The following is a 25,218-nucleotide window of genomic DNA, read 5'->3' as shown; positions in this document are numbered from 1 at the left end:
CACGTCACTGTGGGGCCATGTCACAGTGTGCAGGAGGTCAGTGATGGCCATGTCACAGTGAGCAAGAGGCCACTGGTTGCCATGTCACTGTGGGGGCTATGTCACAGTGGGCAGCAGGTCAGTAGTGGCCATGTCACTGTGAGGTCATGTCACAGTGTGCAGCAGGTCAGTGGTGGCCATGTCACAGTGAGCAACAGGCCACTGGTTGCCATGTCACTGTGGGGGCTATGTCACAGTGGGAAGCAGGTCACTGCTGGCCATGTCACTATGGGGGCCATGTCACAGTGGGCAGCAGGTCGGTGGTGGCCATGTCACTATGGGGGCCATGTCACAGTGGCAGAAGGTCAGTAGTGGCCACCTCACTGTGGGGCCATGTCACAGTGTGCAGCAGGTCAGTGATGGCCATGTCACAGTGAGCAACAGGCCACTGGTTGCCATGTCACTGTGGGGGCTATGTCACAGTGGGCAGCAGGTGAGTGCTGGCCATGTCACTATGGGGGCCATGTCACAGTGGGCAGCAGGTCAGTGGTGGCCATGTCATTGTGGGGGCCATGTCACAGTGGGCAGCAGGTCAGTAGTGGCCATGTCACAGTGAGCAACAGGCCACTGGTTGCCATGTCACTGTGGGGGCTATGTCACAATGGGAAGCAGGTCACTGCTGGCCATATCACTATGGAGGCCATGTCACAGTGGTCAGCAGGTCAGTGGTGGCCTTGTCACTATGGGGGCCATGTCACAGTGGCACCAGGTCAGTAGTGGCCACATCACTGTGGGGCCATGTCACAGTGTGGAGCAGGTCAGTGATGGCCATGTCACAGTGAGTAACAGGCCACTCGTTGCCATGTCACGTTGGGGGCTATGTCAAAGTGGGCAGCAGGTCTGTGGTGGCCAGGTCACTGTGGGGCTATGTCACAGTGGTCAGCGGATCAGTGGTGGCCATGTCACTCTGGGTCCATGTCACAGTGGGCAGCAGGTCAGTGGTGGCCATGTCACTATGGGGGCCATGTCACATTGGGCAGCAGGTCAGTAGTGGCCACGTCACTGTGGGGCCATGTCACAGTGTGCAGCAGGTCAGTGATGGCCATGTCACAGTGAGCAACAGGCCACAGGTGGCCATGTCACTGTGGGGGCTATGTCACAGTGTGCAGCAGGTCAGTGGTAGCCATGTCACAGTGAGCAACAGGCCACTGGTTGCCATGTCACTGTGGGGGCTATGTCACAGGGGGCAGCAGGTCAGTGGTGGCCATGTCACTATGAGGGCCATACCACAGAGTGCAGCAGGTCAGTGGTGGCCATGTCACAGTGAGAAACAGGACACTGGTTGCCATGTCACTGTGGGGGCTAAATCACAGTGGGCAGCATGTCAGTGGTGGCCAGGTCACTATGGGGGCCATGTCACAGTGGGTAGCAGGTCAGTGGTGGCCAGGTCACTGTGGGGCTATGTCACAGTGGTCAGCGGATCAGTGGTGGCCATGTCACTATGGGTCCATGTCACCGTGGGCAGCAGGTCAGTGGTGGCCATGTAACTATGGGGGCCATGTGACAGTGGGCAGCAGGTCAGTGGTGGCCATGTCACTATGTGGGCTATTTCACATTGGGCAGCTGGTCAGTGGTGGCCATGTCACTGTGGGGGCTATGTCACAGTGTGCAGCAGGTCAGTGATTGCCATGTCACAGTGAGCAACAGGCCACTGGTTGCCATGTCACTGCGGGGGCTATGTCACAGTGGGCAGCAGGTCAGTGGTGGCCATGTCACTATGAGGGCCATACCACAGTGTGCAGCAGGTCAGTAGTGGCCACGTCACTGTGGGGCCATGTCACAGTGTGCAGCAGGTCAGTGATGGGCATCTCACAGTGAGCAACAGGCCACAGGTGGCCATGTCACTGTGCGGGCTATGTCACAGTGGGCAGCAGGTCAGTGGTGGCCATGTCACTATGGGGGCCATGTCACAGTTGGCAGCAGGTCAGTGGTGCCCATGTCACTATGGGGGCCATGTCACAGCGGGCAGCAGGTCAGTAGTGGCCACGTCACTGTGAGGTCATGTCACAGTGTGCAGCAGGTCAGTGGTGGCCATGTCACAGTGAGCAACAGGCCACTGGTTGCCATGTCACTGTGGGGGCTATGTCACAGTGGGCAGCAGGTCAGTGGTGGACATGTCACTATGGGGGCCATACCACAGTGTGCAGCAGGTCAGTAGTGGCCACCTCACTGTGGGGCCATGTCACAGTGTGCAGCAGGTCAGTGATGGCCATGTCACAGTGAGCAACAGGCCACAGGTGGCCATGTCACTGTGGGGGCTATGTCACAGTGGGCAGCAGGTCAGTGGTGGCCATGTCACTATGGGGGCCATGTCACAGTGGGCAGCAGGTCAGTAGTGGCCACGTCACTGTGGGGCCATGTCACAGTGGGCAGCAGGTCAGTGGTGGCCATGTCACTATGGGGGCCATACCACAGTGTGCAGCAGGTCAGTAGTGGCCACCTCACTGTGGGGCCATGTCACAGTGTGCTGCAGGTCAGTGATGGCCATGTCACAGTGAGCAACAGGCCACAGGTGGCCATGTCACTGTGGGGGCTATGTCACAGTGGGCAGCAGGTCAATGGTGGCCATGTCACTGTGGGGGCCATGTCACAGTGGGCAGCAGGTCAGTGGTGGCCATGTCAATATGGGGGCCATGTCACAGTGGGCAGCAGGTCAGTAGTGGCCACGTCACTGTGGGGCCATGTCACAGTGTGCAGCAGGTCAGTGATGGCCATGTCACAGTGAGCAACAGGCCACTGGTGGCCATGTCACTGTGGGGGCTATGTCACAGTGGGCAGCAGGTCAGTGCTGGCCATGTCACTGTGGGGGCTATGTCACAGTGGGCAGCAGGTCAGTTGTGGCCGAGTCTCTATGGGGGCCATGTCACAGTGGGCAGCATGTCAGTGGTGCCCATGTCATTATGGGGGCCATGTCACAGTGGTCAGCGGATCAGTCGTGGCCATGTCACTGTTGGGACCGTGTCACAGTGGGCAGCAGGTCAGTTGTGGCCATGTCACTATGGGTCCATGTCACAGTGTGCAGCAGGTCAGTGGTGGCCATGTCATTATGGGGGCTATGTCACATTGGGCAGCAGGTCAGTGGTGGCCATGTCACTGTGAGGTCATGTCACAGTGTGCAGCAGGTCAGTGGTGGCCATGTCACAGTGAGCAACAGGCCACTGGTTGCCATGTCACTATGGGGGCTATGTCACAGTGGCAGCATGTCAGTGGTGGCCAGGTCACTATGGGGGCCATGTCACAGTGGGTAGCAGGTCAGTGGTGGCCAGGTCACTGTGGGGCTATGTCACAGTGGTCAGCGGATCAGTGGTGGCCATGTCACTATGGGTCCATGTCACAGTGCGCAGCATGTCAGTGGTGGCCATGTCACTATGGGAGCTATGTCACATTGGGTAGCAGGTGAGTGGTGGCCATGTCACTGTGGGGCCATGTCACAGTTTGCAGCATGTCAGTGGTGGCCATGTCACTGTGGGGCCATGTCACAGTGTGCAGCAGGTCAGTGATGGGCATGTCACAGTGAGCAAAGGCCACAGGTGGCCATGTCACTGTGGGGGCTATGTCACAGTGGGCAGCAGGTCAGTAGTGGCCACTTCACTGTGGGGCCATGTCACAGTGTGCAGCAGGTCAGTGATGGCCATGTCACAGTGAGCAACAGGCCACTGGTTGCCATGTCACTGTGGGGGCTATGTCACAGTGGGCAGCAGGTCAGTGCTGGCCATGTCACTGTGGGGGCCATGTCACAGTGGCAGCAGGTCAGTTGTGGCCATGTCACTGTGAGGTCATGTCACAGTGTGCAGCAGGTCAGTGGTGGCCATGTCACAGTGAGCAACAGGCCACTGGTTGCCATGTCACTGTGGGGGCTATGTCACAGTGGGCAGCAGGTCAGTGCTGGCGATGTCACTATGGGGGCTATGTCACAGTGGGCAGCAGGTCAGTTGTGGCCGAGTCTCTATGGGGGCCATGTCACAGTGGGCAGCAGGTCAGTGGTGGTCATGTCACTGTGAGGTCATGTCACAGTGAGCAACAGGCCACTGGTTGCATGTCACTGTGGGGTCTATGTCACAGTGGGCAGCAGGTCAGTGGTGGCCATGTCACTATGGGTGCCATGTCAAGTGGGCAGCAGGTCAGTAGTGGCCATGTCACTGTGAGGTCATTTCACAGTCTGCAGCAGGTCAGTGGTGGCCATGTCACAGTGAGCAACAGGCCACTGGTTGCCATGTCACTGTGGGGTCTATGTCACAGTGGCAGCAGGTCAGTAGTGGCCACATCACTGTGGGGCCATGTCACAGTGTGCAGCAGGTCAGTGATGGCCATGTCACAGTGAGTAACAGGCCACTGGTTCCCATGTCACGTTGGGGGCTATGTCACAGTGGGCAGCATGTCAGTGGTGGCCAGGTCACTATGGGGGCCATATCACAGTGGGTAGCAGGTCAGTGGTGGCCAGGTCACTGTGGGGCTATGTCACAGTGGTCAGCGGATCAGTGGTGGCCATGTCACTATGGGTCCATGTCACAGTGGGCAGCAGGTCAGTGGTGGCCATGTCACTATGGGGGCCATGTCACAGTGGGCAGCAGGTCAGTAGTGGCCACGTCACTGTGGGGCCATGTCACAGTGTGCAGCAGGTCAGTGATGGCCATGTCACAGTGAGCAACAGGCCACAGGTGGCCATGTCACTGTGGGGGCTATGTCACAGTGGGCAGCAGGTCAGTGCTGGCCATGTCACTATGGGGGCCATGTCACAGTGTGCAGAAGGTCAGTGATGGCCATGTCACAGTGAGTAACAGGCCACTGGTTGCCATGTCACTGTGGGGGCTATGTCACAGTGGGCAGCAAGTCAGTTGTGGCCATGTAACTATGGGGGCCATGTCACAGTGGGCAGCAGGTCAGTGGTGGCCATGTCACTATGTGGGCTATGTCACATTGGGCAGCTGGTCAGTGGTGGCCATGTCACTGTGAGGTCATGTCACAGTGTGCAGCAGGTCAGTGACTGCCATGTCACAGTGAGCAACAGGCCACTGGTTGCCATGTCACTGTGGGGGCTATGTCACAGTGGGCAGCAGGTCAGTGGTGGCCATGTCACTATGAGGGCCATACCACAGTGTGCAGCAGGTCAGTAGTGGCCACGTCACTGTGGGGCCATGTCACAGTGTGCAGCAGGTCATTGATGGGCATCTCACAGTGAGCAACAGGCCACAGGTGGCCATGTCACTGTGCGGGCTATGTCACAGTGGGCAGCAGGTCAGTGGTGGCCATGTCACTATGGGGACCATGTCACAGTTGGCAGCAAGTCAGTGGTGGCCATGTCACTATGGGGGCCATGTCACAGCGGGCAGCAGGTCAGTAGTGGCCACGTCACTGTGAGGTCATGTCACAGTGTGCAGCAGGTCAGTGGTGGCCATATCACAGTGAGCAACAGGCCACTGGTTGCCATGTCACTGTGGGGGCTATGTCACAGTGGGCAGCAGGTCAGTGGTGGCCATGTCACTATGGGGGCCATACCACAGTGTGCAGCAGGTCAGTAGTGGCCACGTCACTGTGGGGCCATGTCGCAGTGTGCAGCAGGTCAGTGATGGGCATGTCACAGTGAGCAACAGGCCACAGGTGGCCATGTCACTGTGGGGGCTATGTCACAGTGGGCAGCAGGTCAGTGGTGGCCATGTCACAGTGAGCAACAGGCCACTGGTTGCCATGTCACTGTGGGGGCTATGTCACAGTGGGAAGCAGGTCACTACTGGCCATATCACTATGGAGGCCATGTCACAGTGTGCAGCAGGTCAGTGGTGGCCTTGTCACTATGGGTCCATGTCACAGTGGGCAGCAGGTCAGGGTGGCCATGTCACTATGGGGGCTATGTCACATTGGGCAGCAGGTCAGTGGTGGCCATGTCACTGTGAGGTCATGTCACAGTGTGCAGCAGGTCAGTGGTGGCCATGTCACAGTGAGCAACAGGCCACTGGTTGCCATGTCACTTTGGGGGCTATGTCACAGTGGACAGCAGGTCAGTGGTGGCCATGTCACTGTGAGGTCATGTCACAGTGTGCAGCAGGTCAGTGATTGCCATGTCACAGTGAGCAACAGGCCACTGGTTGCCATGTCACTGCGGGGGCTATGTCACAGTGGGCAGCAGGTCAGTGGTGGCCATGTCACTATGAGGGCCATACCACAGTGTGCAGCAGGTCAGTAGTGGCCACGTCACTGTGGGGCCATGTCACAGTGTGCAGCAGGTCAGTGATGGGCATCTCACAGTGAGCAACAGGCCACAGGTGGCCATGTCACTGTGCGGGCTATGTCACAGTGGGCAGCAAGTCAGTGGTGGCCATGTCACTATGGGGGCCATGTCACAGTTGGCAGCAGGTCAGTGGTGGCCATGTCACTATGGGGGCCATGTCACAGCGGGCAGCAGGTCAGTAGTGGCCACGTCACTGTGAGGTCATGTCACAGTGTGCAGCAGGTCAGTGGTGGCCATATCACAGTGAGCAACAGGCCACTGGTTGCCATGTCACTGTGGGGGCTATGTCACAGTGGGCAGCAGGTCAGTGGTGGCCATGTCACTATGGGGGCCATACCACAGTGTGCAGCAGGTCAGTAGTGGCCACCTCACTGTGGGGCCATGTCACAGTGTGCTGCAGGTCAGTGATGGCCATGTCACAGTGAGCAACAGGCCACAGGTGGCCATGTCACTGTGGGGGCTATGTCACAGTGGGCAGCAGGTCAATGGTGGCCATGTCACTGTGGGGGCCATGTCACAGTGGGCAGCAGGTCAGTGGTGGCCATGTCAATATGGGGGCCATGTCACAGTGGGCAGCAGGTCAGTAGTGGCCACGTCACTGTGGGGCCATGTCACAGTGTGCAGCAGGTCAGTGATGGCCATGTCACAGTGAGCAACAGGCCACTGGTGGCCATGTCACTGTGGGGGCTATGTCACAGTGGGCAGCAGGTCAGTGCTGGCCATGTCACTGTGGGGGCCATGTCACAGTGGGCAGCATGTCAGTGGTGCCCATGTCATTATGGGGGCCATGTCACAGTGGTCAGCGGATCAGTCGTGGCCATGTCACTGTTGGGACCGTGTCACAGTGGGCAGCAGGTCAGTTGTGGCCATGTCACTATGGGTCCATGTCACAGTGTGCAGCAGGTCAGTGGTGGCCATGTCATTATGGGGGCTATGTCACATTGGGCAGCAGGTCAGTGGTGGCAATGTCACTGTTAGGTCATGTCACAGTGTGCAGCAGGTCAGTGGTGGCCATGTCACAGTGAGTAACAGGCCACTGGTTGCCATGTCACTATGGGGGCTATGTCACAGTGGCAGCATGTCAGTGGTGGCCAGGTCACTATGGGGGCCATGTCACAGTGGGTAGCAGGTCAGTGGTGGCCAGGTCACTGTGGGGCTATGTCACAGTGGTCAGCGGATCAGTGGTGGCCATGTCACTATGGGTCCATGTCAGAGTGCGCAGCATGTCAGTGGTGGCCATGTCACTATGGGAGCTATGTCACATTGGGTAGCAGGTGAGTGGTGGCCATGTCACTGTGGGGCCATGTCACAGTTTGCAGCAGGTCAGTGGTGGCCATGTCACTGTGGGGCCATGTCACAGTGTGCAGCAGGTCAGTGATGGGCATGTCACAGTGAGCAACAGGCCACAGGTGGCCATGTCACTGTGGGGGCTATGTCACAGTGGGCAGCAGGTCAGTGGTGGCCATGTCACTGTGGGGGCCATGTCACAGTGGGCAGCAGGTCAGTAGTGGCCACTTCACTGTGGGGCCATGTCACAGTGTGCAGCAGGTCAGTGATGGCCATGTCACAGTGAGCAACAGGCCACTGGTTGCCATGTCACTGTGGGGGCTATGTCACAGTGGGCAGCAGGTCGGTGGTGGCCATGTCACTATGGGGGCCATGTCACAGTGGCAGCAGGTCAGTAGTGGCCACATCACTGTGGGGCCATGTCACAGTGTGCAGCAGGTCAGTGGTGGCCATGTCACTATGGGTCCATGTCACAGTGGGCAGCAGGTCAGTGGTGGTCATGTCACTGTGAGGTCATGTCACAGTGAGCAACAGGCCACTGGTTGCCATGTCACTGTGGGGTCTATGTCACAGTGGGCAGCAGGTCAGTGGTGGCCATGTCACTATGGGTGCCATGTCAAGTGGGCAGCAGGTCAGTGGTGGCCATGTCACTATGGGTCCATGTCACAGTGGGCAGCAGGTCAGTGGTGGCCATGTCACTGTGAGGTCATGTCACAGTGAGCAACAGGCCACTGGTTGCCATGTCACTGTGGGGTCTATGTCACAGTGGCAGCAGGTCAGTAGTGGCCACATCACTGTGGGGCCATGTCACAGTGTGCAGCAGGTCAGTGATGGCCATGTCACAGTGAGTAACAGGCCACTGGTTCCCATGTCACGTTGGGGGCTATGTCACAGTGGGCAGCAGGTCAGTTGTGGTCATGTCACTATGGGTCCATGTCACAGTGGGCAGCAGGTCAGGGTGGCCATGTCACTATGGGGGCTATGTCACATTGGGCAGCAGGTCAGTGGTGGCCATGTCACTGTGAGGTCATGTCAGAGTGTGCAGCAGGTCAGTGGTGGCCATGTCACAGTGAGCAACAGGCCACTGGTTGCCATGTCACTTTGGGGGCCATGTCACAGTGGGAAGCAGGTCAGTGGTGGCCATGTCACTATGGGGGCCATGTCACAGTGGGCAGCAGGTCAGTGGTTTCCATGTCACTATGGGGGCCATGTCACTGTGGGCAGCAGTTCAGTAGTTGCCACGTCACTGTGGGGCCATGTCACAGTGTGCAGCAGGTCAGTGATGGCCATGTCACAGTGAGCAAGAGACCACTGGTTGCCATGTCACTGTGGGGGATATGTCAAAGTGGGAAGCAGTTCAGTGGTGGCCATGTCACTATGGGGGCCATGTCACAGTGGGCAGCAGGTCAGTGGTGGCCATGTCACTTTGAGGTCATGTCACAGTGTGCAGGAGTTCAGTGTTGGCCATGTCACAGTGAGAAACAGGCCACTGGTTGCCATGTCACTGTGGGGGCTAAATCACAGTGGGCAGCATGTCAGTGGTGGCCAGGTCACTATGGGGGCCATATCACAGTGGGTAGCAGGTCAGTGGTGGCCAGGTCACTGTGGGGCTATGTCACAGTGGTCAGCGGATCAGTGGTGGCCATGTCACTATGGGTCCATGTCACAGTGGGCAGCAGGTCAGTGGTGGCCATGTCACTATGGGGGCCATGTCACAGTGGGCAGCAGGTCAGTAGTGGCCACGTCACTGTGGGGCCATGTCACAGTGTGCAGCAGGTCAGTGATGGCCATGTCACAGTGAGCAACAGGCCACAGGTGGCCATGTCACTGTGGGGGCTATGTCACAGTGGGCAGCAGGTCAGTGCTGGCCATGTCACTATGGGGGCCATGTCACAGTGTGCAGAAGGTCAGTGATGGCCATGTCACAGTGAGTAACAGGCCACTGGTTGCCATGTCACTGTGGGGGCTATGTCACAGTGGGCAGCAAGTCAGTTGTGGCCATGTAACTATGGGGGCCATGTCACAGTGGGCAGCAGGTCAGTGGTGGCCATGTCACTATGTGCGCTATGTCACATTGGGCAGCTGGTCAGTGGTGGCCATGTCACTGTGAGGTCATGTCACAGTGTGCAGCAGGTCAGTGATTGCCATGTCACAGTGAGCAACAGGCCACTGGTTGCCATGTCACTGTGGGGGCTATGTCACAGTGGGCAGCAGGTCAGTGGTGGCCATGTCACTATGAGGGCCATACCACAGTGTGCAGCAGGTCAGTAGTGGCCACGTCACTGTGGGGCCATGTCACAGTGTGCAGCAGGTCAGTGATGGGCATCTCACAGTGAGCAACAGGCCACAGGTGGCCATGTCACTGTGCGGGCTATGTCACAGTGGGTAGCAGGTCAGTGGTGGCCATGTCACTATGGGGGCCATGTCACAGTTGGCAGCAAGTCAGTGGTGGCCATGTCACTATGGGGGCCATGTCACAGCAGGCAGCAGGTCAGTAGTGGCCACGTCACTGTGAGGTCATGTCACAGTGTGCAGCAGGTCAGTGGTGGCCATATCACAGTGAGCAACAGGCCACTGGTTGCCATGTCACTGTGGGGGCTATGTCACAGTGGGCAGCAGGTCAGTGGTGGCCATGTCACTATGGGGGCCATACCACAGTGTGCAGCAGGTCAGTAGTGGCCACGTCACTGTGGGGCCATGTCGCAGTGTGCAGCAGGTCAGTGATGGGCATGTCACAGTGAGCAACAGGCCACATGTGGCCATGTCACTGTGGGGGCTATGTCACAGTGGCAGGAGGTCAGTAGTGGCCACATCACTGTGGGGCCATGTCACAGTGTGCAGCAGGTCAGTGGTGGCCATATCACAGTCAGTAACAGGCCACTGGTTGCCATGTCACTGTGCGGGCTATGTCACAGTGGGCAGCAGGTCAGTTGTGGCCATGTCACTATGGGTCCATGTCACAGTGGGCAGCAGGTCACGGTGGCCATGTCACTGTGAGGTCATGTCACAGTGAGCAACAGGCCACTGGTTGCCATGTCACTGTGGGGGCTATGTCACAGTGGGAAGCAGGTAACTGCTGGCCATATCACTATGGAGGCCATGTCACAGTGGTCAGCAGGTCTGTGGTGGCCTTGTCACTATGGGGGCCATGTCACAGTGGCACCAGGTCAGTAGTGGCCAAATCACTGTGGGGCCATGTCACAGTGTGGAACAGGTCAGTGATGGCCATGTCACAGTGAGTAACAGGCCACTGGTTGCCATGTCACGTTGGGGGCTATGTCACAGTGGGCAGCAGGTCAGTTGTGGCCATGTCACTATGGGTCCAAGTCACAGTGGGCAGCATGCCAGGGTGGCCATGTCACTATGGGGGCTATGTCACATTGGGCAGCAGGTCAGTGGTGGCCATGTCACTGTGAGGTCATGTCACAGTGTGCAGCAGGTCAGTGATGGGCATGTCACAGTGAGCAACAGGCCACTGGTTGCCATGTCAGTGTGGGGGCTATATCACAGTGGGCAGCAGGTCAGTGGTGGCCATGTCACTATGGGGGCCATGTCACAGTGGGCAGCAGGTCAGTGGTGTCCATGTCACTATGGGGGCCATGTCACTGTGGGCAGCAGTTCAGTAGTTGCCACATCACTGTGGGGCCATGTCACAGTGTGCAGCAGGTCAGTGATGGCCATGTCACAGTGAGCAAGAGGCCACTGGTTGCCATGTCACTGTGGGGACTATGTCACAGTGGGCAGCAGTTCAGTGGTGGCCATGTCACTATGGGGGCCATGTCACAGTGGGCAGCAGGTCAGTGGTGGCCATGTCACTTTGAGGTCATGTCACAGTGTGCAGCAGGTCAGTGGTGGCCATGTCACAGTGAGAAACAGGCCACTGGTTGCCATGTCACTGTGGGGGCTAAATCACAGTGGGCAGCATGTCAGTAGTGGCCAGGTCACTATGGGGGCCATGTCACAGTGGGTAGCAGGTCAGTGGTGGCCAGGTCACTGTGGGGCTATGTCACAGTGGTCAGCGGATCAGTGGTGGCCATGTCAATGTGGGGTCCATGTCACAGTGGGCAGCAGGCCAGTGGTGGACATGTCACTATGGGGGCCATGTCACAGTGTGCAGCAGGTCAGTAATGGCCATGTCACAGTGAGCAACAGGCCACAGGTGGCCATGTCACTGTGGGGGCTATGTCACAGTGGGCAGCAGGTCAGTGGTGGCCATGTAACTATGGGGCCATGTCACAGTGTGCAGCAGGTCAGTGATGGGCATGTCACAGTGAGCAACAGGCCACTGGTGGCCATGTCACTGTGGGGGCTATGTCACAGTGGGCAGCAGGTCAGTGGTGGCCATGTCACTATGGGGGCCATGTCACAGTGGGCAGCAGGTCAGTGGTGGCCATGTCACTATGGGGGCCATGTCACAGTGGGCAGCAGGTCAGTAGTGGCCACGTCACTGTGGGGCCATGTCACAGTGTGCAGCAGGTCAGTGATGGCCATGTCACAGTGAGCAACAGGCCTCTGGTGGCCATGTCACTGTGGGGGCTATGTCACAGTGGGCAGCAGGTCAGTGCTGGCCATGTCACTGTGGGGGCCATGTCACAGTGGGCAGCAGGTCAGTAGTGGCCATGTCACTGTGAGGTCATGTCACAGTGTGCAGGAGGTCAGTGGTGGCCATGTCACAGTGAGCAACAGGACACTAGTTGCCATGTCACTGTGGGGGCTATGTCACAGTGGGAAGCAGGTCAGTGCTGGCCTTGTCACTATGGGGGCCATGTCACAGTGGGCAGCAGGTCAGTGCTGGCCTTGTCACTATGGGGGCCATGTCACAGTGGCAGCAGATCAGTAGTGGCCACATCACTGTGGGGCCATGTCACAGTGTGCAGCAGGTCAGTGATGGCCATGTCACAGTGAGTAACAGGCCACTGGTTGCCATGTCACGTTGGGGGCTATGTCACAGTGGGCAGCAGGTCAGGGTGGCCATGTCACTATGGGGGCTATGTCACATTGGGCAGCAGGTCAGTGGTGGCCATGTCACTGTGAGGTCATGTCACAGTGTGCAGCAGGTCAGTGGTGGCCATGTCACAGTGAGCAACAGGCCACTGGTTGCCATGTCACTGTGGGGGCTATGTCACAGTGGGCAGCAGGTCAGTTGTGGCCAAGTCACTATGGCGGCTATGTCACAGTGGCAGCAGGTCAGTAGTGGCCACGTCACTGTGGGGCCATGTCACAGTGTGCAGCAGGTCAGTGATGGCCATGTCACAGTGAGCAACAGGCCACTGGTTGCCATGTCACTGTGGGGGCCATGTCACAGTGTGCAGCAGGTCAGTGGTGCCCATGTCACAGTGAGCAACAAGCCACTGGTTGCCATGTCACTGTGGGGGCTATGTCACAGTGGGAAGCAGGTCGCTGCTGGCCATATCACTATGGGGGCAATGTCACAGTGGGCAGCAGGGCGGTGGTGGCCATGTCACTATGGGGGCCATGTCACAGTGGCAGCAGGTCAGTAGTGGCCACCTCACTGTGGGGCCATGTCACAGTGTGCAGCAGGTCAGTGATGGCCATGTCACAGTGAGCAACAGGCCACTGGTTGCCATGTCACTGTGGGGGCTATGTCACAGTGGGCAGCAAGTCAGTTGTGGCCATGTAACTATGGGGGCCATGTCACAGTGGGCAGCAGGTCAGTGGTGGCCATGTAACTATGGGGGCCATGTCACAGTGGGCAGCAGGTCAGTGGTGGCCATGTCACTATGGGGGCCATGTCACAGTGGGCAGCAGGTCAGTGCTGGCCATGTCACTGTGGGGGCCATGTCACATTGGGCAGCAGGTCAGTAGTGGCCACGTCACTGTGGGGCCATGTCACAGTGTGCAGCAGGTCAGTGATGGCCATTTCACAGTGAGTAACAGGCCACTGGTTGCCATGTCACTGTGGGGGCTATGTCACAGTGGGCAGCAGGTCAGTTGTGGCCATGTCACTATGGGGGCCATGTCACAGTGGGCAGCAGGTCAATGGTGGCCATGTCACTATGTGGGCTATGTCACATTGGGCAGCTGGTCAGTCATGGCCATGTCACTGTGAGGTCATGTCACAGTGTGCAGCAGGTCAGTGATTGCCATGTCACAGTGAGAAACAGGCCACTGGTTGCCATGTCACTGTGGGGGCTATGTCACAGTGGGCAGCAGGTCAGTGGTGGCCATGTCACTATGGGCGCCATACAACAGTGTGCAACAGGTCAGTAGTGGCCACGTCACTGTGGGGCCATGTCGCAGTGTGAAGCAGGTCAGTGGTGGCCATGTCACTATGGGGGCCATGTCACAGTGGGCAGTAGGTCAGTGGTGGCCATGTCACTATAGGGGCCATGTCACGTGGGCAGCAGTTCAATAGTGGCCACGTCACTGTGGGGCCATGCCACAGTGTGCAGCAGGTCAGTGATGGCCATGTCACTGTGGGGGCCATGTCACAGTGGGCAGCAGGTCAGGGTGGCCATGTCACTATGGGGGCCATGTCACAGTCGGCAGCAGGTCAGTGGTGGTCATGTCACTGTGAGGTCATGTCACAGTGTGCAGAAGGTCAGTGGTGGCCATTTCACAGTGAGCAGCAGGCCACTTGTTGCCATGTCACTATGGGGGCTATGTCTCAGTGGGAAGCAGGTCAGTGGTGGCCATGTCCCTGTGGGGGCTATGTCACAGTGGGCAGCAGGTCAGTTGTGGCAATGTCACTATGGGTCCATGTCACACTGGGCAGCAGGTCAGGGTGGCCATGTCACTATGGGGGCTATCTCACATTGGGTAGCTGGTCAGTGGTGGCCATGTCACTGTGAGGTCATGTCACAGTGTGCAGAAGGTCAGTGGTGGCCATTTCACAGTGAGCAGCAGGCCACTTGTTGCCATGTCACTGTGGGGGCTATGTCTCAGTGGGAAGCAGGTCAGTGGTGGCCATGTCACTATGGGGGTCATGTCACAGTGGGCAGCAGGTCAGTGGTGGCCATGTCACTATGGGGGCCATGTCACAGTGGTCAGCAGGTCAGTGGTGGTCATGTCACTGTGAGGTCATGTCACAGTGTGCAGCAGGCCACTGTTTGCCATGTCACTGTGGGGTCTATGTCACAGTGGGCAGCAGGTCAGTGGTGGCCATGTCACTATGGGGGCCATGTCACAGTGGGCAGCAGTTCAGTTGTGGCCATGTCACTATGGGTCCATGTCACAGTGGGCAGCATGTCAGTGGTGGCCATGTCACTATGGGAGCTATGTCACATTGGGTAGCAGGTCAGTGGTGGCCATGTCACTGTGGGGCCATGTCACAGTTTGCAGCATGTCAGTGGTGGCCATGTCACAGTGAGCAACAGGCCACTGGTTGTCATGTCACTGTGGGGGCTATGTCACAGTGGGCAGCAGGTCAGTGGTGGCCATGTCACTATGGGGGCCATACCATAGTGTGCAGCAGGTCAGTAGTGGCCACGTCACTGTGGGGCAATCTCACAGTGTGCAGCAGATCAGTGATGAGCATGTCACAGTGAGCAACAGGCCACTGGTTGCCATGTCAGTGTGGGGGCTATGTCACAGTGGGCGGCAGGTCAGTGGTGGCCATGTCACAATGGGAGCCATGTCACAGTGGGCAGCAGGCCACTGGTTGCCATGTCAGTGTGGGGGCTATGTCACAGTGGGCAGCAGGTCAGTGGTGGCCATGTCACTATGGGGGCCATGTCACAGTGGGCAGCAGGTCAGTGGTGGCCATGTCACAGTGAGCAACAGGCCACTGGTTGCCATGTCACTGTGTGGGCTATGTCACAGTGGGCAGCAGGTCAGTTGTGGCCATGTCACTATGGGGGCCATGTCACAGTGGGCAGCAGGTCAGTGGTGGCCATGTCACTGTGAGGTCATGTCACAGCGTGCAGCATGTCAGTGGTGCCCATGTCACTATGGGGGCCATGTCACAGTGGGCAGCATGTCAGTGGTGGCCAGGTCACTATGGGGGCCATGTCACAGTGAGTAACAGCCCACTGGTTGCCATGTCAATGTGGGGACTAAGTCACAGTGTGCATCAGGTCAGTTGTGGCATTGTCACTATGGGTCCATGTTACAGTGGGCAGCAGGTCTGTGGTGGTCATGTCACTATGGGAGATATGTCACAGTGGGCAGCTGGTCAGTGGTGGCCATGTCACTGTGAGGTCATGTCACAGTGTGCAGCAGGTCAGTGGTGGCCATGTCACAGTGAGCAACAGGCCACTGGTTGCCATGTCACTGTGGAGTCTATGTCACAGTGGGCAGCAGGTCAGTGGTGGCCATGTCACTATGGGGGCCATGTCACAGTGTGCAGCAGGTCAGTGGTGGCCATGTCACTATGTGGGTCATGTCACAGTGGGCAGCAGGTCAGTAGTGGCCACGTCACTGTGGGGCCATGTCATGGTGTGCAGCAGGTCAGTGATGGCCATGTCACAGTGAGCAACAGGCCACTGGTTGCCATGTAACTGTGGGTGCTATGTCACAGTGGGTAGCAGGTCAGTGGTGTCCAGGTCACTGTGGGGCTATGTCACAGTGGTCAGCGGATCAGTGGTGGCCATGTCACTGTGGGGACCATGTCACAGTGGGCAGCAGGTCAGTTGTGGCCATGTCACTATGGGTCCATGTCACAGTGGGCAGCATATCAGTGGTGGCCATGTCACTATGGGAGCTATGTCACATTGGGTAGCAGGTCAGTGGTGGCCCTGTCACTGTGGGGCCATGTCACAGTTTGCAACAGGTCAGTCGTGGCCATGTCACAGTGAGCAACAGGCCACTGGTTGCCATGTCACTGTGGGGGCTATGTCACAGTGGGCAGCAGGTCAGTGGTGGCCATGTAACTATGGGGGCCATGTCACAGTGGGCAGGAGGTCAGTGGTGGCCATGTCACTATGGGGGCCATGTCACAGTGGGCAGAAGGTCAGTAGTGGCCACGTCACTCTGGGGCCATTTCACAGTGTGCAGCAGGTCAGTGATGGCCATGTCACAGTGAGCAACAAGCCACTGGTTGCCATGTCACTGAGGGGGCTATGTCACAGTGGGCAGCAGGTCAGTGCTGGCCATGTCACTGTGGGGGCCATGTCACACTGAACAACAGGCCACTGGTTGCCATGTCACTGTGGGGGCCATGTTACAGTGGGCAGCAGGTCAGTAGTGGCCATGTCACTGTGAGGTCATGTCACAGTGTGCAGCAGGTCAGTGGTGGCCATGTCACAGTGAGCAACAGGCCACTGGTTGCCATGTCACTGTGGGGGCTATGTCACAGTGGGAAGCAGGTCACTGCTGGCCATGTCACTATGGGGGCCATGTCACAGTGGGCAGCAAGTCGGTGGTGGCCATATCACTATGGGGGCCATGTCACAGTGGCAGCAGGTCAGTAGTGGCCACCTCACTGTGGGGCCATGTCACAGTGTGCAGCAGGTCAGTGATGGCAATGTCACAGTGAGCAACAGGCCACTGGTTGCCATGTCACGTTGGGGGCTATGTCACAGTGGGAAGCAGGTCACTGCTGGCCATGTCACTATGGGGGCCATGTCACAGTGGGCAGCAGGTCAGTGGTGGCCTTGTCACTATGGGGTCCATGTCACAGTGGCAGCAGGTCAGTAGTGGCCACATCACTGTGAGGTCATGTCACAGTGGGCAGCAGGTCAGTGGTGGCCATGTCACAGTGAGCAACAGGCCACTGGTTGCCATGTCACGTTGGGGGCTATGTCACAGTGGGCAGCAGGTCAGTTGTGGCCATGTCACTATGGTCCATGTCACAGTGGGCAGCAGGTCAGTGGTGTCCATGTCACTATGGGGGCCATGTCACAGTGAACAACAGGCCACTGTTTGCCATGTCACTGTGGGGGCCATGTCACAGTGGGCAGCAGATCAGTTGTGGCCATGTCACTGTGAGGTCATGTCACAGTGTGCAGCAGGTCAGTGGTGGCCATGTCACAGTGAGCAACAGGCCACTGGTTGCCATGTCACTGTGGGGGCTATGTCACAGTGGGAAGCAGGTCACTGCTGGCCATGTCACTATGGGGGCCATGTCACAGTGGGCAGCAGGTCGGTGGTGGCCATGTCACTATGGGGGCCATGTCACAGTGGCAGCAGGTCAGTAGTGGCCACCTCACTGTGGGGCCATGTCACAGTGTGCAGCAGGTCAGTGATGGCCATGTCACAGTGAGCAACAGGCCACTGGTTGCCATGTCACTGTGGGGGCCATGTCACTGTGGGCAGCAGGTCAGTAGTTGCCATGTCACTGTGACGTCATGTCACAGTGTGCATCAGGTCAGTGGTGGCCATGTCACAGTGAGCAACAGGCCACTGGTTGCCATGTCACTGTGGGGGCTATGTCACAGTGGGAAACAGGTCACTGCTGGCCATGTCACTATGGGGGCCATGTCACAGTGGGCAGCAGGTCGGTTGTGGCCATGTCACTATGGGGGCCATGTCACAGTGGCAGCAGGTCAGTAGTGGCCACCTCACTGTGGGGCCATGTCACAGTGTGCAGCAGGTCAGTGATGGCCATGTCACAGTGAGCAACAGGCCACTGGTTGCCATGTCAATGTGGGGGCTATGTCACAGTGGGCAGCAGGTCAGTGGTGGCCATGTCACTATGGTGTCCATGTCACAGTGGGCAGCAGGTCAGTGGTGGCCATGTCACTATGGGGGCCATGTCACAGTGTGCAGCAGGTCAGTGGTGGCCATGTCACTATGTGGGTCATGTCACAGTGGGCAGCAGGTCAGTAGTGGTCACGTCACTGTGGGGCCATGTCATGGTGTGCAGCAGGTCAGTGATGGCCATGTCACAGTGAGCAACAGGCCACTGGTTGCCATGTAACTGTGGGTGCTATGTCACAGTGGGAAGCAGATCACTGCTGGCCATGTCACTATGGGGGCCATGTCACAGTGGGCAGCAGGTCGGTGGTGGCCATGTCTCTATGGGGGCTATGTCACAGTGGCAGCAGGTCAGTAGTGGCCATCTCACTGTGGGGCCATGTCACAGTGTGCAGCAGGTCAGTGATGGCCATGTCACAGTGAGCAAAATGCCACTGGTTGCCATGTCACTGTGGGGGCCATGTCACTGTGGGCAGCAGGTCAGTAGTTGCCATGTCACTGTGAGGTCATGTCACAGTGGGCAGCAGGTCAGTGGTGGCCATGTCACAGTGAGCAACAGGCCACTGGTTGCCATGTCACGTTGGGGGCTATGTCACAGTGGGCAGCAGGTCAGTTGTGGCCATGTCACTATGGTCCATGTCACAGTGGGCAGCAGGTCAGTGGTGTCCATGTCACTATGGGGGCCATGTCACAGTGAACTACAGGCCACTGGTTGCCATGTCACTGTGGGGGCCATGTTACAGTGGGCAGCAGGTCAGTGGTGGCCATGTCACTGTGAGGTCATGTCACAGTGTGCAGCAGGTCAGTGGTGGCCATGTCACAGTGAGCAACAGGCCACTGGTTGCCATGTCACTTTGGGGGCTATGTCACAGTGGGAAGCAGGTCAGTGGTGGCCATGTCACTATGGGGGCCATGTCACAATGGGCAGCAGGTCAGTGGTTTCCATGTCACTATGGGGGCCATGTCACTGTGGGCAGCAGTTCAGTAGTTGCCACGTCACTGTGGGGCCATGTCACAGTGTGCAGCAGGTCAGTGATGGCCATGTCACAGTGAGCAAGAGACCACTGGTTGCCATGTCACTGTGGGGGATATGTCACAGTGGGCAGCAGTTCAGTGGTGGCCATGTCACTATGGGGGCCATGTCACAGTGGGCAGCAGGTCAGTGGTGGCCATGTCACTTTGAGGTCATGTCACAGTGTGCAGGAGGTCAGTGGTGGCCATGTCACAGTGAGAAACAGGCCACTGGTTACCATGTCACTGTGGGGGCTAAATCACAGTGGGCAGCATGTCAGTGGTGGCCAGGTCACTATGGGGGCCATGTCACAGTGGGTAGCAGGTCAGTGGTGGCCAGGTCACTGTGGGGCTATGTCACAGTGGTCAGCGGATCAGTGGTGGCCATGTCACTATGGGTCCATGTCACAGTGGGCAGCAGGTCAGTGGTGGCCATGTCACTATGGGGGCATGTCACAGTGGGCAGCAGGTCAGTAGTGGCCACGTCACTGTGGGGCCATGTCACAGTGTGCAGCAGGTCAGTGATGGCCATGTCACAGTGAGCAACAGGCCACAGGTGGCCATGTCACTGTGGGGGCTATGTCACAGTGGGCAGCAGGTCAGTGCTGGCCATGTCACTATGGGGGCCATGTCACAGTGTGCAGAAGGTCAGTGATGGCCATGTCACAGTGAGTAACAGGCCACTGGTTGCCATGTCACTATGGGGGCTATGTCACAGTGGGCAGCAAGTCAGTTGTGGCCATGTAACTATGGGGGCCATGTCACAGTGGGCAGCAGGTCAGTGGTGGCCATGTCACTATGTGGACTATGTCACATTGGGCAGCTGGTCAGTGGTGGCCATGTCACTGTGAGGTCATGTCACAGTGTGCAGCAGGTCAGTGATTGCCATGTCACAGTGAGCAACAGGCCACTGGTTGCCATGTCACTGTGGGGGCTATGTCACAGTGGGCAGCAGGTCAGTGGTGGCCATGTCACTATGAGGGCCATACCACAGTGTGCAGCAGGTCAGTAGTGGCCACGTCACTGTGGGGCCATGTCACAGTGTGCAGCAGATCAGTGATGAGCATCTCACAGTGAGCAACAGGCCACAGGTGGCCATGTCACTGTGGGGGCTATGTCACAGTGGGCAGCAGGTCAGTGGTGGCCATGTCACTATGGGGGCCATGTCACAGTTGGCAGCAAGTCAGTGGTGGCCATGTCACTATGGGGGCCATGTCACAGCGGGCAGCAGGTCAGTAGTGGCCACGTCACTGTGAGGTCATGTCACAGTGTGCAGCAGGTCAGTGGTGGCCATATCACAGTGAGCAACAGGCCACTGGTTGCCATGTCACTGTGGGGGCTATGTCACAGTGGGCAGCAGGTCAGTGGTGGCCATGTCACTATGGGGGCCATACCACAGTGTGCAGCAGGTCAGTAGTGGCCACGTCACTGTGGGGCCATGTCGCAGTGTGCAGCAGGTCAGTGATGGGCATGTCACAGTGAGCAACAGGCCACAGGTGGCCATGTCACTGTGGGGGCTATGTCACAGTGGCAGGAGGTCAGTAGTGGCCACATCACTGTGGGGCCATGTCACAGTGTGCAGCAGGTCAGGGTGGCCATGTCACTGTGAGGTCATGTCACAGTGAGCAACAGGCCACTGGTTGCCATGTCACTGTGGGGGCTATGTCACAGTGGGAAGCAGGTAACTGCTGGCCATATCACTATGGAGGCCATGTCACAGTGGTCAGCAGGTCTGTGGTGGCCTTGTCACTATGGGGGCCATGTCACAGTGGCACCAGGTCAGTAGTGGCCACATCACTGTGGGGCCATGTCACAGTGTGGAACAGGTCAGTGATGGCCATGTCACAGTGAGCAACAGGCCACTGGTTGCCATGTCACGTTGGGGGCTATGTCACAGTGGGCAGCAGGTCAGTTGTGGCCATGTCACTATGGGTCCAAGTCACAGTGGGCAGCATGTCAGGGTGGCCATGTCACTATGGGGGCTATGTCACATTGGGCAGCAGGTCAGTGGTGGCCATGTCACTGTGAGGTCATGTCACAGTGTGCAGCAGGTCAGTGGTGGCCATGTCACAGTGAGCAACAGGCCACTGGTTGCCATGTCACAGTGGGGACTATGTCACAGTGGGCAGCAGTTCAGCGGTGGCCATGTCACTATGGGGGCCATGTCACAGTGGGCAGCAGGTCAGTGGTGGCCATGTCACTTTGAGGTCATGTCACAGTGTGCAGCAGGTCAGTGGTGGCCATGTCACAGTGAGAAACAGGCCACTGGTTGCCATGTCACTGTGGGGGCTAAATCACAGTGGGCAGCATGTCAGTAGTGGCCAGGTCACTATGGGGGCCATGTCACAGTGGGTAGCAGGTCAGTGGTGGCCAGGTCACTGTGGGGCTATGTCACAGTGGTCAGCGGATCAGTGGTGGCCATGTCAATCTGGGGTCCATGTCACAGTGGGCAGCAGGTCAGTGGTGGCCATGTCACTATGGGGGCCATGTCACAGTGGGAAGCAGGTCAGTAGTGGCCACGTCACTGTGGGGCCATGTCACAGTGTGCAGCAGGTCAGTAATGGCCATGTCACAGTGAGCAACAGGCCACAGGTGGCCATGTCACTGTGGGGGCTATGTCACAGTGGGCAGCAGGTCAGTGGTGGCCATGTAACTATGGGGCCATGTCACAGTGTGCAGCAGGTCAGTGATGGGCATGTCACAGTGAGCAACAGGCCACAGGTGGCCATGTCACTGTGGGGGCTATGTCACAGTGGGCAGCAGGTCAGTGGTGGCCATGTCACTATGGGGGCCATGTCACAGTGGGCAGCAGGTCAGTGGTGGCCATGTCACTATGGGGGCCATGTCACAGTGGGCAGCAGGTCAGTAGTGGCCACGTCACTGTGGGGCCATGTCACAGTGTGCAGCAGGTCAGTGATGGCCATGTCACAGTGAGCAACAGGACTCTGGTGGCCATGTCACTGTGGGGGCTATGTCACAGTGGGCAGCAGGTCAGTGCTGGCCATGTCACTGTGGGGGCCATGTCACAGTGGGCAGCAGGTCAGTAGTGGCCATGTCACTGTGAGGTCATGTCACAGTGTGCAGGAGGTCAGTGGTGGCCATGTCACAGTGAGCAACAGGACAATAGTTGCCATGTCACTGTGGGGGCTATGTCACAGTGGGAAGCAGGTCACTGCTGGCCATGTCACTATGGGGGCCATGTCACAGTGTGCAGCAGGTCAGTGCTGGCCTTGTCACTATGGGGGCCATGTCACAGTGGCAGCAGATCAGTAGTGGCCACATCACTGTGGGGCCATGTCACAATGTGCAGCAGGTCAGTGATGGCCATGTCACAGTGAGTAACAGGCCACTGGTTGCCATGTCACGTTGGGGGCTATGTCACAGTGGGCAGCAGGTCAGGGTGGCCATGTCACTATGGGGGCTATGTCACATTGGGCAGCAGGTCAGTGGTGGCCATGTCACTGTGAGGTCATGTCACAGTGTGCAGCAGGTCAGTGGTGGCCATGTCACAGTGAGCAACAGGCCACTGGTTGCCATGTCACTGTGGGGGCTATGTCACAGTGGGCAGCAGGTCAGTTGTGGCCAAGTCACTATGGCGGCCATGTCACAGTGGCAGCAGGTCAGTAGTGGCCACCTTACTGTGGGGCCATGTCACAGTGTGCAGCAGGTCAGTGATGGCCATGTCACAGTGAGCAACAGGCCACTGGTTGCCATGTCACTGTGGGGGCCATGTCACAGTGTGCAGCAGGTCAGTGATGGCCATGTCACAGTGAGCAACAGGCCACTGGTTGCCATGTCAGTGTGGGGGCTATGTCACAGTGGGCAGCAAGTCAGTTGTGGCCATGTAACTATGGGGCCATGTCACAGTGGGCAGCAGGTCAGTGGTGGCCATGTAACTATGGGGGCCATGTCACAGTGGGCAGCAGGTCAGTAGTGGCCAGGTCACTATGGGGGCCATGTCACAGTGGGTAGCAGGTCAGTGGTGGCCAGGTCACTGTGGGGCTATGTCACAGTGGTCAGCGGATCAGTGGTGGCCATGTCAATGTGGGGTCCATGTCACAGTGGGCAGCAGGTCAGTAGTGGCCACGTCACTGTGGGGCCATGTCACAGTGTGCAGCAGGTCAGTAATGGCCATGTCACAGTGAGCAATAGGCCACAGGTGGCCATGTCACTGTGGGGGCTATGTCACAGTGGGCAGCAGGTCAGTGGTGGCCATGTAACTATGGGGCCATGTCACAGTGTGCAGCAGGTCAGTGATGGGCATGTCACAGTGAGCAACAGGCCACAGGTGGCCATGTCACTGTGGGGGCTATGTCACAGTGGGAAGCAGGTCAGTGGTGGCCATGTCACTATGGGGGCCATGTCACAGTGGGCAGCAGGTCAGTGGTGGCCATGTCACTATGGGGGCCATGTCACAGTGGGCAGCAGGTCAGTAGTGGCCACGTCACTGTGGGGCCATGTCACAGTGTGCAGCAGGTCAGTGATGGCCATGTCACAGTGAGCAACAGGACTCTGGTGGCCATGTCACTGTGGGGGCTATGTCACAGTGGGCAGCAGGTCAGTGCTGGCCATGTCACTGTGGGGGCCATGTCACAGTGGGCAGCAGGTCAGTAGTGGCCATGTCACTGTGAGGTCATGTCACAGTGTGCAGGAGGTCAGTGGTGGCCATGTCACAGTGAGCAACAGGACAATAGTTGCCATGTCACTGTGGGGGCTATGTCACAGTGGGAAGCAGGTCACTGCTGGCCATGTCACTATGGGGGCCATGTCACAGTGGGCAGCAGGTCAGTGCTGGCCTTGTCACTATGGGGGCCATGTCACAGTGGCAGCAGATCAGTAGTGGCCACATCACTGTGGGGCCATGTCACAATGTGCAGCAGGTCAGTGATGGCCATGTCACAGTGAGTAACAGGCCACTGGTTGCCATGTCACGTTGGGGGCTATGTCACAGTGGGCAGCAGGTCAGGGTGGCCATGTCACTATGGGGGCTATGTCACATTGGGCAGCAGGTCAGTGGTGGCCATGTCACTGTGAGGTCATATCACAGTGTGCAGCAGGTCAGTGGTGGCCATTTCACAGTGAGCAGCAGGCCACTGGTTGCCATGTCACTGTGGGGGCTATGTCTCAGTGGGAAGCAGGTCAGTGGTGGCCATGTCACTGTGGGGGCTATGTCACAGTGGGCAGCAGGTCAGTAGTGGCAATGTCACTATGGGTCCATGTCACACTGGGCAGCAGGTCAGGGTGGCCATGTCACTATGGGGTCTATCTCACATTGGGTAGCTGGTCAGTGGTGGCCATGTCACTGTGAGGTCATGTCACAGTTTGCAGAAGGTCAGTGGTGGCCATTTCACAGTGAGCAGCAGGCCACTTGTTGCCATGTCACTGTGGGGGCTATGTCTCAGTGGGAAGAAGGTCACTGGTGGCCATGTCACTATGGGGGTCATGTCACAGTGGGCAGCAGGTCAGTGGTGGCCATGTCATTATGGGGGCCATGTCACAGTGGTCAGCAGGTCAGTGGTGGCCATGTCACTATGGGGGCTATGTCACATTGGGCAGCAGGTCAGTGGTGGTCATGTCACTGTGAGGTCATGTCACAGTGTGCAGCAGGCCACTGTTTGCCATGTCACTGTGGGGTCTATGTCACAGTGGGCAGCAGGTCAGTGGTGGTCATGTCACTATGGGAGCTATGTCACAGTGGGCAGCTGGTCAGTGGTGGCCATGTCACTGTGAGGTCATGTCACAGTGTGCAGCAGGTCAGTGGTGGCCATGTCACAGTGAGCAACAGGCCACTGGTTGCCATGTCACTGTGGGGGCTATGTCACAGTGGGCAGCAGGTCAGTGGTGGCCATGTCACTATGGGGGCCATGTCACAGTGTGCAGCAGGTCAGTGGTGGCCATGTCACTATGTGGGTCATGTCACAGTGGGCAGCAGGTCAGTAGTGGCCACGTCACTGTGGGGCCATGTCATGGTGTGCAGCAGGTCAGTGATGGCCATGTCACAGTGAGCAACAGGCCACTGGTTGCCATGTAACTGTGGGTGCTATGTCACAGTGGGTAGC

The sequence above is a fragment of the Strix uralensis genome, unplaced genomic scaffold (genome assembly GCF_047716275.1).
Source record: "Strix uralensis isolate ZFMK-TIS-50842 unplaced genomic scaffold, bStrUra1 scaffold_136, whole genome shotgun sequence".
In the NCBI taxonomy this organism is placed as follows: domain Eukaryota; kingdom Metazoa; phylum Chordata; class Aves; order Strigiformes; family Strigidae; genus Strix; species Strix uralensis.
This window is presented reverse-complemented; position numbering follows the sequence as displayed.